This window comes from Fundulus heteroclitus, chromosome 2 (genome assembly GCF_011125445.2).
Source record: "Fundulus heteroclitus isolate FHET01 chromosome 2, MU-UCD_Fhet_4.1, whole genome shotgun sequence".
Classification (NCBI taxonomy): Eukaryota; Metazoa; Chordata; class Actinopteri; order Cyprinodontiformes; family Fundulidae; genus Fundulus; species Fundulus heteroclitus.
In genome coordinates this window covers 31,306,707-31,322,597 of record NC_046362.1, presented here as the reverse complement: position 1 = coordinate 31,322,597, position 15,891 = coordinate 31,306,707, and the positions used below count along the sequence as shown (strand labels likewise).

General features: G+C 37.7%; 1 protein-coding gene across 3 annotated transcripts in view; it reads right to left on the bottom strand.

Moving 5' to 3' along the window:
* Window positions 1-15,891, bottom strand: part of smpd3 (sphingomyelin phosphodiesterase 3) — a 110,871-nt gene that overhangs the window by 61,254 nt on the left and 33,726 nt on the right. The window contains exon 3 of one of the 3 annotated variants that reach the window (XM_036125034.1): window positions 5,530-5,652. The exons of 1 other annotated variant lie outside the window; for it this stretch is intronic. The gene's annotated coding sequence lies outside the window, so the exon portion shown is untranslated. The remainder of the gene's footprint in view (window positions 1-5,529; window positions 5,653-15,891) is intronic. One more of the 3 variants, XM_036125033.1, reaches the window with a different exon arrangement.

The window sequence follows — 15,891 nt, the reverse complement described above, 5'->3', positions numbered from 1 at the left end:
TCTTCCTCGCATGAACAATAGCCATTGACTCCCAGTAATCTTCTTCTGTACGATCCAAACCTTTTGTTCACAGTAATGATTCTGCTCATGATGGATGATCTGCCTGTTTTGTTCCATGACTGATTTGTCGCCCGCTCCCTTCTGCTGGGCTGGATGAGCAGAAGACAGAGTACGGCCTGCTGACTCATCATCGGATCAGACTGACATATTGTGGTGTTTCTAGGTGGTTGTTTTGCCATCTGACTCGTTTAGAGATCAACTGACAAAACTTGCATCTGCAGCCTCCTGGAAGTCTGTTGCACTGAACAGCATCTAACACGATTAGGTATTTGTTGTTTAATTAATTTAAGCTACATGTAAGGCATTAGTGGCCCGGCATTTTAAAAAGTTAAGAGAAACCTTTACTTGTTCATATGTTAAATTTACAAACCTCTAAAACATAACAACTCTACAAAGACTGGATTTGTGAAAGGAAGGCATTTAATGATTTTTAAAAGGGAGGGACGGAGGGCAGTTTCCCGCAAAGAAGTGATCTTTTGAAATCAAAATATGTTTCTTCCAGTCTACTAAAACTCACTTAATTTATAATGAACTTCTGTTGAGGACACAGTATTTCTTTTGCTTTTCTAGCAGTAGATGCAATGGATTGCAGATCACATTTTTATAGCATCTCACCAAAACTCTGCAGACCCTTTGACACCGACTGAAGTTTCCTATTCATAACTCAGGTATGAACAATGTCACAAACATTATTCCATGCTGTTATGGATCAGGTTCTATAAATGCCAGATTCTCAAAATAAAACACACTGCAATGTTTCTACATTTGGTCACAAAGGCTGTTTTTAATGGAATAAATTATATGCCTGTGCAAATTCTCAGTTATCCGGGTCATGGTTGCAGCAAACACACCTAAATCGGAGGCAGACTGACATTCGCTCAGGAGTTTTTGTCAATTCTGGCGGCTCACACGTGACCTAGAATTGACAATAGATCCTATGTTTTCCACCACCTTGTCATCATGTGCTATTTTGTGTTCTGTTTATTTGTCTAAATTGAGGAATGGTTAATTTCTATTATAGAACTGAGAGCTGTTTATTTATTTTATTGGTAAAATCACATTACTGGAGAGATTTCACTCCCCTTTCAATATTTTCAATGCTAGAAAATTACTTTGAAGGAAATTTCAAAGTTGTAACACATGATTTTCAGAAAATGCATCTAAAACGCTGTTCACTAGGGTTTATTTGCTGTATCACCAACTTCACTGCATGACATTTGGAGGTATAAAACTCAAAACGACTGGCAAGAGGTTAAGGTTAAAGTGGGCCAACTGCTTGGAATGATGAGTTTTGTTGCACTATGGATTTTGTTTGTTGCTTGCTTCTGTGCTCCCAACAGTGTTAAATCCTTTTACGCGCAGCCTTTAAAGACTTCTAGCCTTCAACAGGACTATTTTTTCTTCAGACACTCTGAAGACCTTTATTTTTTCTTTCCTAACAGCAGACAGCACAAACAACCAATCCCAGAAAACACCATCAATCAGGACTGATATACTATCACCGAGTGCAGATTTTCACTCTTAGCGTTATCAGGGGAAATGCAGCAGTGCACATTTTTGTAAATTTAGCAATGAGTAAGTGTGCCATATATATAAATTGTGGAGAAAAAAAATACAATTTTACCCTTTATGGAAAGTAAACCTAAAAGTTCCCTAATTAAAAGATTATATTGAAAGACAGATTCAATTTGCTTTTTGATTGATCAAAAATGAGCGCACAGGCGTTAAAGGTGAATGAATATGAATTCCTACAAGGAGATAAATCAGACTCAAAGGAGGCATAGAGTGTCATAAAATGGTGTTTAAAATGATGAGCCACCATGATGAGGTGTAACGTAACCTGTAGAAATACGAAGACAGCAAAATGCCGCACAAAGCCCCCATGGATGCTCTATTATTTCCTTTCCTTTCCCAGAAAACAGTGGCACACTAAAGCTAACTGTACTTCTCTGACAAGAGCATACCATATAAAACAAATTAAAAGAAAACATATAAATTATTGCAATTAGTTATGGTCAATTTTGAAATAAGCTGATTTTGAGTTTTAATCCTTGCAGAATCAGTGAAGCACTAAAGTATCGTAGATGTAATGGACAAGCATTTCTGTTAATGCACACAATGTATTTATTATCATAATGGACCTTTAACTCAGATAATAATCTGTTAAATCTATTAAGCAAAATCATTTTACTTCTCTGAAGTGGCTTTTTAAAATAGTTGATATTTTTGTTTGTTAATTAATTCCAGCTTATTTTTTATTTGTTACATGGCGACAACAATTTGGAGGTGATGTCCAAAGTGAATATCATGAGTGGTGCTTTAATCAGAATGAAGTGTGGGAGTTTTGCCTCATTTTCAAACAAGCGAACAAACAATAAAAAAATAAATAAATTACTTTCTCATTTTCTGACTGCTTTTGCGTGGTTTGTCTTTTGTCACTGTCACTGCTGGTAGCATGAGTCAATACCTGGACCCTACAGAGCTAACACAGGCAGTCCAACTTTACCATACGTACCACAGCCAAAAGGTTTGCCGTGTCTCCCAGTACAGTCTCAAGAGCCTGGAGGATATTCCAGGAAACAGGTGGTTACTCCAGGAGAGCTGGACAGGGCTGTAAGAGGCCCTTAACCCAACTCCAGGTCCGGTATCTACTACTTTGTGCAAGTAGGAACCGGATGAGTACCACCAGAGCCTTACAACGTGACCTCCGCTGAGCCACAGGCACGAATGTCCCTGACCAAATCGTCAGAAACAGCCTTCATGAGTGTGGAATTGGCAGGTTCTGTACTGGCGCCCTGTTCTTTTCACAAATGACAGCAGGTTCACTCTGAGCTCATGGGAGAGACTTGGAAGGGTCTGGAGAAGCTGCAGTGGACATTATCCTGCCTGCCACGTTGCACAGCATGATTGGTGTGGAGGTGAGTCAGTGTTGGTTCACGGCTGACAACTTCAGGACGCGCTCCTAATGAGACAATAGATGATGTTCTGGGGTATCTCCTCCCTAACTGAGCTCCTGGACAGTCTGAGGTGCAACTTGTTGGTGATGGATGGACCTAAACACGATGTTCTAGAGATGTTCTATTGGATTTAGGTCAGGGGGCGTGGAGGCCGGTCAATAGTATCCATTTCGTCCCCCTCCAGGAACTGCCTGTATACTCTTTTCGCATGAGGCCGGGCATTGTCATGTACCAGAAGGAATCCAGGAGCCACTGCACCAACAAGGGGTATAACAATGGGTCTAAAGGTTTCATCCCGATATCTAACGGCAGTCAGGAGGACATAGTTTATTTTGTACAGGTCTGTGCGTCCTCCGTGTAGTTGCTGCAATGACATTTCAGCAATTTGGACCAGCCTGCTACATCAGTTTTTCAATTTCTCTCTCTCTGTGACTTTGGATTAAGTATTGTGTGGGTTGATCATTTTTGTTTTCAAGTTACTCATTCCATATCAGTGGGGATATCCAGGGTGATTGTTTTATTCATTAAAATCTGATGTGTTTTCAAAAAGTGTTCCTTTACTATTTTTGAGTGGTGTAGTGACATAATTTATAAAGTAAATAAACAACTGACCAGCACCATAATTATAGCACTTTTTGGTAAATGAGGGTCAAATTTGACCAGTTCTTATGATCGTTTCTATACCCCAGCTGTTGTTTTATTAAGTATTGGTCTACAGTTACAGTACTGAAGCAAAGGGAGCGAGCTCTTTACCCAGATGTCAGTGATAAATGACAGTTGTGTGACCTCAGGAATTAAGGGGAAGTTCATCCATACAGCTGCCTCAGACAATTACCCTTTCAGCCTGAATCAATACTGTCTGCCTGGATAAACAACAGGGAAACTTTACATGAACTCTCGCAGTCTGCATTGTTTCTATGTTAGTCAATAGATTTATGTTTAGCCCCACAACAGTGTGATTCTGTTAACATTTGTTGGATTCTGTTAACATTTGTCATCACTCAAGATCAAACATAAAATAATCCAAGAGTGAAAAGAATTTGTTTTCAGAACACACACCATGACCACATAAATATGAGCTAAAAACACCACAAGGACAACTCAGAAAAAGGTTCAATATGCCAATTGACAGACAATAAATAAACAAAATGCAATCAAAAATCATATTTTAATGCACTTATGTACATTAAAGTGACAAATCCCCCCCAAAAAGAAACAAAACCACTACAACATGAAAAGAAAATAACCATAAAAGAACAAAAGTTACAAAATAAATAGGGACATAAAACAAAACTCATTCTCAAACCAAATACAAAAGGGAACTTGATCATAATCAATCATAAAACTACAAAACTGCAATTGACAACAACACGACACTAAAATGGCACAGAGAGAAACAACGCCCCCAAAATGAAAAATAAGACACCTCAAAGATAAGAAATATATTAAACACAGCACTGCAAATAATATACAAAACTGCCTATATAAGAAAAAAAATATTTTTTATTAATTTTCTGGGTTTTTGTGGCACTAGTGACTTGTTTTTTTTCAAAGCAGGCTGACAGTAAAGGGGATTTGTAAAGAGGTGGGAAGACATGCGGTAAAGGTCCACAGGCTGGAACTGAACCCGGGTCAGCCGGACTAAGGCCTCCGTACATGGGTCATGCCCTCTACTCCAGCACCATCAGTAATTTTTTTTTAAAATATGAAGCAAAACAAAAAAGCTAATTTAAAATGCTAATCAAATGAACAGAGAGGAAATACACTTAAAATATAACAGAATTTATGTAAAACATTAATATGAAAATAAACAACGTTGAAATTTATGACTACTAACCAGAGAAAAATACAAAGGAAAAATTAAAAAAATCTGTCCAAAATGAGCCAATCCATGATTGGTCTTAATATTCCTGAAGGTAATTAAGGTGTTTATTAAGTTGAACTGAGTGTGACCTATTCTGGTAACATTCAACAACCTTTTATTCAGCAGTGAATGGCTAATGTAATTAGAAAGACCTCTAAGAAAAAACTTACTTAGTTAAAAAGAAGAGCTGCCAACCATTTCCCCTCAAAGGGATTTAACCCAGCCGTAATGGCACCGCATTTCCATCTGAATTCGAGTCTTCTTTGCTTTCTGATACCGCTATCTATTTCTGATTCAATATAAAACAAATATTTTTTTTTTTTTACATTTACACAGCATACAGCAAAGAGTATAGGAGAGAAGCAAAAGGTTTAAGAACTGCAGCACAAATATATGCAGCAACTTTTCTTTCTTCAGAAAAAAATACTTTGTTCTTTGCTCCAGAATGCAGTTTTTGTATGAGATAAAGATATTTTTTTTACATAAGGACCATAATAAAAGGCTTTTTACGGAGGAGCTGTGTGACTGACAGCTGAGGAAGCAGACAGTTGACCAAACTTAACAAGTGAGGGTATGTAATGCGGTGTGCCTAGATACAGAGACAACGGATCCATTCACTGATCAATACTAACAAGAATTGGCATGTACCCTTGCGTTACCATTTCCATTTCAACATCTTTGAATCCAGCTGGTAGCCAGCCACCTTCCAACCAGACGACAGAAACCTTCGGTCAGCTATTAATCCTCTACTCCTGATGGTGCGGTACACATCTGAGTTAAAACAAAAAACAATAATAGAAGTATTGAAGATCACCACCATCTATTGGCCAGTGCAACAGCTGTTTACGACGGAGACCAAACATGGGCCAAAGAGGACAGATTGCTAACCAAGGAGTCACACTGATTTTGTTGGCAGCTCTCTTTGAGTTTTTTTTTTTTGGGGTATTATGGGAAGTCACAAGTGCTGCAACACAATAAGTGGCAGCAATTACTATTCTAGATCTTTAGGAAAATGCTAATTAATATTCTTCAGATAAAAGAAACGTCATTTAATTTCATTAAACGTGTTTGATGTCTGAGAAAGGACTAAATCATTCATGTTGGCTAGAGTTGAAAATGAAATGTTTGTAAACTGGCACGGATCAGACTACAAGTAATGAAACTATAACATGGTGATTGATGAAAATAACATTGAATTTAGTTTTGCACAGGGATTTACATCCACATTTGATAATTGCAAGTGAAGTAGATGCTGTTGTGTGTGTTAAGTCTAGTTCTTGTGAAGGACCTGCACAATATAGAATACTACGGTGTGAAAGGCGAGCACAAATAGTAAAGCTGCGATAAAACACATCAAGAAAACATCCAAACATATCTATGAGGCTTCGGTTTTTTTTTTTTTTTTTTTTATTATGTCGCTCTTCTGGACAAGTGGGCTGCCATTAATTCTTCTGTGCTCTGGGGTCTTTTGTTTCATAATCCTTTAACCGCCGTTGAACAGCTCCGCCAAGAGCAGCAGCTGAATGAAATGTAACAGTTGTCAATACCCCTTGGTTATTTAAGGGGAAAAAGTGACACTAATACAGCCAACTTGCACACCAAGCAGCTCGGAAATCTGACGTGAGTGAAGAAAATAAAATTACAGAGTCCATGTTCTGTCTCATCTGACTACCATTTTTTTTTTATTATTTTTTTTTGTTTATTTTCGTTGCAGCATAGCCCAGCAGTTTCTGCAGGACAAAGCAGCGCTACAAACATCGATACACACACAGACCTGCAAAGGCCAGTGGCGTCACCGCGCTGACAGCCAGCTCCAGGGTCTGCTGTTGTCATGGTGACGTACAAAAAGGACACACACACACACACACACACACACACACACACACACACACACACACACACACCGTGGCTCATTCAGGACACAACCTGACTTCAATAAACACACAGCGAGGTGTTTAACATCAGCATTTTGTGAAGGATGTCAACGCAGTGCAGAAGTTTTAGACCAATTCTTATTTCTATAAACTTTGCTTCCAAGATTTAGATGTTATAAATTACTTAAGATGGTCTTGATCAATAATTCCTTGAAGCTTCCAAAAGGTTTTCTTTTTTTGGACTTTTTGTTTTGACTCTTCATCCCTCAATGTCTTCCATTTTCAAATGAATGTGTTTCTTAGCTTAATAAACAATTTAACCAGCCCTGATGAATAATTCAAGGAAGAGAGCCTTCCAACTTGTCTAATAATCTAGATGTGGTTAAAAGATTTAATGGTTTAATGAAAAGGGCAAACTATGTCCGATTTAGGACATCTTTGTTCTAACTGAGGTTGGACCAAGTTTAGAGGCTATAAAAAATTAGGCCCATATGCAACAAAATTTTCTGATGAAAATGGAAAAGTTTGGCTACATTTTTACTGTTCATTTACACGACAATAGCAGCGGTTTTGTCTGATAATGACACAATTTGAGAAGATGGCTCCAGAGTTTATTGATTCGAAAATGTCCCGGTCTCCGTTGTCGTGTAAACGTAAAAAAAATTTGTAAAAAATCTTACAGGAAATCCCTGGCTCATGCGCAGTATGTCAGAAATCAGTAGAAATTATTGTACATGTGCACAACATAAGGCTGCCTACAACTAGTGGCAGGCTGATGGATATTTCTGCTTCAGTCAAAAGATTTTTTTTTTTTTTTTTTTTTTTTTTACAGATAAATCACATTTTCTGCAAGCACTGTCTGACACATGACTGAAATCCTGTTGGATTCTGACCTGACTAGATCCTGCTGCAGCAAAGCATCCCCAAACCATGACACTCCCAACTCCATGCTTCACAGTTGGATTAAGGTTCTTTTCATGACATTTTTCCAAACATGTCGTCTCTTCTTGGTCCACCTAACTTAATTTAGACTTGTCTGTTGAAAGAACATTTTTCCATAAGTCCTTTGTCTACATTCTCACTAGCAAACTTTAGTCTGGGTTTCATGTTTTCTTTAGAAAGCAAAAGGTGTTTCCTTGAACATTTCCCACGTAAGTTAAACTTTTGCTACCCCTGTCATGATTTGGGTTTTTGTTTATGTTTTTGGACCAATTGGCTGTTACTTATCCATTCCTTGCTCCAATCTTCCCAGTCACCGTTCAGCTCACATCAATCACTTTTCACCTGTTACGTCACCTACTTACCACTTCCAGTCAGGACATCTCAATTCACTGCCTGCATGTCTGCTCCTCAGTGTTTATGTGCTCTGTCAGCCTATCCTGCTGTTCCTGCGCTCGCCTTGCCCTCACTAGTCCCACATTCTGGTGCCTGTGTGCACCGCCAGCTTTTGGTGTTCCTTTGTGGATAAGTGTCCATTCTGCCCTTTCTGAGGACTCATCGACTTTGTAGTCTGGACATCTGCCTGTTTCTGGCGTCATCCCCTGGTCAGCTCTGGCCATCTACCACAGCCATTCCTGCCTTCCTGTCATCCACATCCTCTTCATTAAATCTTTTAAAATACAAACTTTGTGTCTGGCTTGAATATTGGGTTCCCAGAGTACAGGCATTACAACCTCTGTCTGAACCTCAGGCATTCACTTTCAGGTCAATAGCAGCAAGAAGCTGCAGTAGGTTCCATGATGACACTAGTTATGTTTACATGCACAAGATTTTACAATTGGATTAAAATGTATTCAGATTAAATAATGTGATTGTACCGTTTATATGGGCATGTTATCAAATTCCCCTAAAAAAACACAGAAGAAGAAGTACTTTGGCCATTCTAAACTTAGTTCTGATAAGTGTTTGAATTGTTTCATTTGTCCTAAACCAGCGGTGTCCAAACTTTTTGGTATATGGGCCAAAACTGTCAAGTCAAAGGAACTTGAGGGCCAAAAAATTAAGAATTTTTTTTAAACCATAAAAAATATGTATATTTTTTACCTACTCTATGAAATATGGTTGTTTTAAATAAATAAATTAGTCAGATTCTTTGTAGGAAATGAATGTGTAAATCATTGTAGATCCAAAGGTAAAAAAAAGGGTTTTGCTCATTTGTCGTACCATCCAATTTGTAAATTATTTTTAATAATTTAATTAGAGTCTTTAACAATAATAAACTTAACTCTTTTTGGTCTAGCAAAATAAGAACAGCATTTGGGTCAGTTGTTCTTGCTATAAGTAGCCATTTTTTATGATTTAATTCAAAGCTTCCGTCTTTGCTAAACAGCAAAAAAGCAGTCAACAAAGCAGTAATTTATGATTTTGTTTGTCTTCTAAGCACCCTGGCTGGACTTGCACAAGGTTCTAATTACAATTCAAACATTGCTGAGTTAGCAACAATTTTGAGCTCTCTTATTTTTTTTAACAGAAAGATTGTATCTGGAGCCCCGACTGTTTTGCTTCTTGACATATTTTTGCCTGTCACCAAAGCAGAAATATGTCACCTTAGCGTTGGGCGCACATGTACTCTCGGGTCAGCTTGCCATATTCTGAATAACTTGATCCTGACAACCGTTTATCTGCGTGTTGATCAGATAATCAATCGGCATAAACCACCTCCCTCATTTGGATTACAATTTCGTTCCGACTGAGCTTAATCCGATCATCATATTGGCTTTTTAACATGACACTTTTTTTTATTCTGATTGGCCCTTTATTCTGATTACTTTTGTCCATGTAAACGTAGCTACTGTAGGGTTTTTGGAGACTTCCTCTGGTTGTTGTAAAGGATATTACATGCATAGGAACAGCTGCTATGAAATTATTTTGAAACCTCTTCAAATCTTTTGGAAGACACAATCTGTTACAGTCTTCTCTCTGAAGGCCTGGGTAATATTCCTAGGGTAAGATTTTGATAATCTAACTGAGAGATTGCATCTTTAAAGAAAGTCTTTAATACATACTTTTTTCTATTTCACTTGAATTTCAGTGTTGTTGATACTGCAAGAAAATATCCATTTGTTCAAATATGTTAAGAAAACATCCTACTTTTTTATATGACTGGGACTAGGAAATAAAATTAAGGATGAAACATTTTCTGGTCCTATGTCAGATATTTGCTCATTTTCCCCCCTTCTATTTCTTAAAGACGCTGTTTTTAAACACTGTTCATTTATTGTAGATTCATTTTCAGACCTAAAGCACATTTGTTCATCTTTCCTTCCAATGTAATGGCTTAAGAAGCATTTGTGGTGATAATCAAGGAATAGCAAGAATATAGTAAAAAAAAAAAAAAAGCAGCCAAAGTCCTAAGATAGAGACCTTCTGAAAATCTGGAGTCACACTGATGAAGAAAATCTACCTATTAGGAAGAAAAACACAGACAGTAATATGAGTAAATATCGTAATGGCTGCATATCAGTGCACACATTGTAGGTGGTGGGCCTCTGGAGGCTGTAGGCGATTCATTAAAACCTATATCTTATTTTCATTTCAATTAAACCTTATGGCTTCATGTTTCCATCCAGAACAACAACAACACAATCAGGGTTGAAATCAGGCCCATGGGAACTGCTGAGCGGAACAAGAACTCCCATGGGCACATAAGACTTCTCCACTGGGCCGGGTAAACTGTCCTATTATTCATCATTAATCAGAGGAAAGGTGGGGGCGTATTACCCATAATCATCTGTGGCATCACACCTTGTGACAGATTCATGAATACATCATTACAGCCTTAGATATGGAAAGGTTTTGAATGGCTTCTCTTTTTAAAGTTGTTGAGCTGTTGTTGCTATGAGGTACCATTCTGGTCAGAAATGTACATACATTCACCATGAACATGAATATAATTTTTAAATTTGGGCTTGTTTTGATGCATTCGGACTGTTCTTTTTAAATGTTGACATGACTATAACAACACAAATCTGCGGCTGTTAAAAAAAAAAGAAAAGATTAAGTCCCCAGGTTTGAATATGTTGTGGTTTTTCTCTAATTTCACAGTGTCAAGTTTGAAGCTATAGACCAAAATCTTTACATGCTTATAAATGGTTTAAAACATGCTTATAAATTTATAAATGCTTATAAATGGTTTAATATATATATATATATATATATATATATATAAACTTAAGGACATGTTTTTAAACCATAAAAATATGTATATTTTTTACCTGCTCATGGTTTTGTTTTAAATAAATGAATTAGTCAGCTTTCTTTGTAGAAATTAATGTGTAATCATTGTATATCCAAGGTAATAAAGGGTATTTGTCATACCATCCCGTTTGTAAATTATTTTGATTAATTAATTAGAGTCTTTAAACAATAATAACTGAACTGAACTCTTTTTGGTCTAGCAATATAAGAACAGCATTTTGGTCAGTTGTTCTTGCTATAAATAGCCAATTTTTATGATTTAATTCAAAGCAGATTTTAATGCACCACAGTCATTAAGTAATTAAATGTCATTGGATAGTTGTTACTATGAAATTAAAGAGGATGTCAAAAGTGTGTTAATTAAAAGATGAATACTTTGTGTTGTAATTAATATTTTCAATTGTAAGATTTTAACTTTTCTGTAATCATTTTGCCCTAGTGAAAAATGAATAGCTTTCATCTGCGTCAGCCACCTGTGCCGTGGACCGCAGCACAGGTGGCAGATGCAGCCACTGCATGTCTTCCCCCTCGCTCTCAATTCTATTTCCTGTCTATCCAGGAATAAAGGCCACAAAAAGGAGGTTAAAAACAACCTAAGTACCACTAAGTCTCAAACTGAACTGAAAACCTGCTGTGACACCAGTTCCACTGTCTACAAGGATGCCAGGAAACCAATCTATTTATAACAGTTCTACCTATTCAGCCAAACTGTTTCATATCAACACAGAATAAGGGATTGCTGGTCAAGAAAGAAACTCAGACAAACTAAAGTGCTAAATGTAGTCTGGAGATTTTTTCTTTTTTTGTGATCAGGCAACAGAAATATTGGGCTATTTGCTATAAAGAGGAGTGGTGGCCTAGTGCTTAGAGCAGCGTGCATGCGCTCTGAGAAGGTAGCAAGTCAACGGTTTGATCTCAGCAGACTGCCACTGAGCAAGACCCTTGCCTGTGTCCTCACTAAGACTAAGAAAGTAGAGAACATCACCCCAGTCCTAACACTGGCTCCCTGTATCTCAGAGAATAGACTTTAAAATATTTCTGTTAGTCTATAAATCCCTGAATGGTTTAGCACTTAAATACATCACAGACTTGTTATCAGTGCATCAACCCTCCAGACCACTCAGGTCGTCTGGCTCCAGCCAACTCTGCATACCTAGAACCAGAACCAAACATGGAGAAGCAGCATTTAGTTCCTATGCTCCACTGATGTGGAAGAAACTTCCAGAAAACTGTAAAAGTGCTGAAAACCTGAGTTCCTTTAAATCAAGATTAAAAACACATTTGTTTAGGATTGCCTTCGACTGTTCTAGTTAAACAGTTCTACCGAAACATCACTAGTTCAACTTTTTTAGTCCAACTGTTTTTAATGTTCTATTTTTGTTTCTACATTTTATTTCTACTTGCTTTTATTCTGTTTTATTTTTCCTATATTTTAATCATGTAAGGCACTTTGCATTGTCTCTGTATTGAATTGTGCTATATAAATACATTTGCCTTGCCTTGCCTTGGCCCCCAAGGCACCCAGCTGTAAAAGCCACCCAATGCTCCCTTAGGGATGTCTTAAATGCAGAAGACAAATTTTATTAAAATGTATAATTGCTATGAAAAATAAAGCAATATTCTTTCTATTTAGCCAATAGGTTCACATGTTGTGAACCTATTGGCTAAATGTTGTGTTTTTCTTTCCTTTTTTTTTGCTGACAGTGGTTCTGCTATTTTCCAAACAGAATGAGAACTACCTCTATGCTCATCAGCTTTACTACAAATTAACACCTAAATGGTTGAAACTTGAACACAACATTTCGGGCTTTCATATCATAGATGAAAGCACGCAATCTTTTCAAACATGCACTCAGTCGTGGCAAAAGGCCGCTCACACTGACCCTGGTTCTGCTTTATGTTTCTGCTTGTTAAAGGATAGTTTTTCTCTCCACTGTCACTATACTCATGCTTGGTACAAGGTATTGCTGCAAATTTATCAACACAATGCCAGTGACTGTCCACTGTGGCTACATGCTTAAGCCTGGCTTATGCGGCCATACTATGTCATTTTGACTAAAACAACCCTCTGCGCACCCAAAAGCCAAAAACATGGCGGACGTGCAAACGCTACTCCTGGCGGAGGTTTATAAATATAGACATCTTCATGATTTCCAAAAAGGTCATCGTAACCAATAAATTATTAACAATTCCTGGACAGAAATCATCATCACTCTTGGAAGAGAGTAAGGGGCTTAAATGTTGAAAACAACAGTATTTTCTTCTTCTACGTGTGTAGGGATGTGGTACGCTTGTTGTAGGAGCACAACGCTGCCCTCTAGAGTCTAGGAGAATAATGCTACTTCGGAGGAAAAGCCGCACAGAGCATAAATGCTGGAGACGTTGTTTCTGCACGTCTCATTTCTGCACGGAATGTATGTGTGTCAAGCATAAGGCGACCTTCATCCAGAAGGAGCTGCAAGTCAGTAACTCGTTGCAACCTGCTGGATTTCCTTTGATAGGGAACTTTTTAACCAGTCTGTCTGTATGATTTGATAGAACTGACTTTGCAAAGTGCATTGAGATGACATGTGTTGTAAATTGGTGCTACATAAAAAGGCCATGTCATTAGATTTAGCGCACACACTTTGTTGTCATTAAATCAGGTTAGTATATTCCCCATTTGAAATATCTGCAGGCATCTTGAACCATCAAGTAAAAAAAAAAAACCCTACTCCTCCTCCTCTTTGCCCCCTTTGTCTGAGTAATTGTGGTTATGTAACACGGTTAGGGAAGGCGCACAATGCCATCACTATGAGGCACGGTAATTCTATCAGGACCTGCTGCCACCTGCTCTGGAGCAACACTACTGCATTTATATCAACAAACAAACCGTACAAGGCTGAGTCACTGCAAGATGCAGAGCTGGGCACCTCTCTGAACAACTGACGTTAAAAATGGTCTAAACTTATGTTCAAGAAATAATTTTTGATTTAAATACAGGTACAAGAAAGCATGGTTCATTCATCATCCCAGCTTATAATATGGTGGAGGTCATTGTGGTGGATGTGGGGGACACTAACATAAAAGAGGAAATGTTCCTTTAACTGTGTGACATTAAAGGTATTATTCCAACCCGTGACCTTTTGTTTCATGTCGTCCTCTCCTTCATCTCTCAGTCCGACTCTCTCCCACAGTTACGGCCCCTCTTTCCCGTTGCTGATCTGATAAATTGTCCTGCAGGGCAGCACAGCCTCACATCTGCCCTTTTATGTAACGCAAAGGTTGCTATTAGAACCATTAACCTGCTTTTGATTCAGGGCCCACATCAGCGTGTCATCGGCTGTGTATGACAACCTCAATGACTTGTTATTACAGCTGCACCTTATGCAGGGATATTTTTAGGCAGGTCAGTAGTGTGGCTATATTCAGAGATTGTAATTCAGGGTAAGTTGAAGATGCAGATGTTGAGAGGGAGATAAGTAGCAGACTAGTTTGAAGCCAAATGGTTAGAGAAAAGGCAGGTGAACCATGCTACCTACCTCTTATTTTCATCTGCAATAAACAAAATAACCTTATAATACATACATTTTAATATTGGATATTCCAATGACTAAGTAACTAAAGCCAGTTTTTCTTCTGGAGCCACAAAACCAAAAAACAAAACCAGTAGAATTCCAGCTAATTTGATTAGTTTTGGTCTATGTTTGGCAGGTCAAATGCATACAAATTTCAATAATATATATATATTTTTTGGATAAAACACACCAATCTGCCATATCAGTGGGACTTCCTGCTTAAGGTTGTCTTTGTCCCTTTGCTCTGTCGGCTTTGGCTCCACCGGTCCGCTGAAGGTGTGCTTTGGTGTGTGGCACCAAGATGCTAGCAGCAGATCCTATAAACCCTTGAACTACGGTACAGTTAACACAGTTGGAATTTATTCAAACTAGGACAACCTTTTACAGGAATTCACTCCCTCTTGAATAGTTTTCATGAATAATGAGCAAGACCGACACTTTATTCTAATAAGTTGGACAAAAGAATGAACATGTCACTCGGTTACTTTTTCTACAGACGCACTGAAACACGAGGTTAAGGGGAAATGAGAATAAATGCTTTACTTTGACTTTGTTTGGCACAAATTGGCATCACAGTCGGATAAATCACTGTCTCAAATTGGTCACTTATAAAGTTTTGTTTTGAGTTACAACAATTTCCTGATGTCTCCCACACTTTTTATTCACCATAATACTATTATCTCTGGCCTGCAAGTCTTTTGGACTGTAATTATGAAAAAAAAGAACTCCCACTCCTATTTGCAAAGTTCAGCAGAATAAACTCTTGACCTTTGGTGCAGCCGTCCATATTTGCTGACATCAGCCAGCATTCAGACTCAGACAAACAATGTGTGTGTTTTGTCCACTTGCTGTGTTTACATTTGCATGGCAGTGTGATTGTATTCAGGAACGCTGCTCGCCTGCTGTTTGTTCAGCTCAATCCAGTTCGGCTAGTTTGTTATTGATCAATACTGGAAGCTGATGAATGGACCATCCCTGGGCTCAGTATTACACCACAAACCAAGAACTGGACATTTCCTTAAAAAAGAATGCAGACTTTCTCAACATCATTTATAACAAAATTATGTCAATTTAACAATTGAAGACCACATTTTAATGATAATAAAAGTATTACACCTTCTTGAATTTGTGGGTTAAACATATCTGGACTTAATATTAACTACATGTTTTTGTAGGTTTTTACAAATATTTAAAAACAGCAAGATGCCTGAACTCTTAGATTCAAGCATATTTAATGCTTACTATGTTTTATAACATTTCAAAAGACCCTATAGAAATCATAAAAATTCTGGCTAATTTTTAATTTTTTAGTCGGGGCTTCATCAACATGGACAAAGACATTGACATAAAATTACCTTATTGTCATTTAACTGTCCAATATT